Below are 265 nucleotides of genomic sequence, written 5' to 3' on the forward strand. Positions count from 1 at the left end.
GTCTAATATTTGCACAGGCCTGTCTGTACCTGTCAGACATGCCCGCCCCAAGCATGGCACTGCTATCTGAGAGCCAACAAGGGCAGCCAGCCATCCTGTGTTCACACCCAAGGGCAGAGGTTTCCAACCTTTTTTTGGCTATGGTGGAACCCTATACAGGCATACCCCGCATTAACGTACGCAATGGGACCGGAGCATGTATGTAAAGCGAAAATGTACTGAAACACTCTCTTTTTTCCGCTTATTGATGCATGTATTGTACTGC

Source organism: Ascaphus truei, chromosome 13 (genome assembly GCF_040206685.1).
Source record: "Ascaphus truei isolate aAscTru1 chromosome 13, aAscTru1.hap1, whole genome shotgun sequence".
Taxonomy (NCBI): Eukaryota; Metazoa; Chordata; class Amphibia; order Anura; family Ascaphidae; genus Ascaphus; species Ascaphus truei.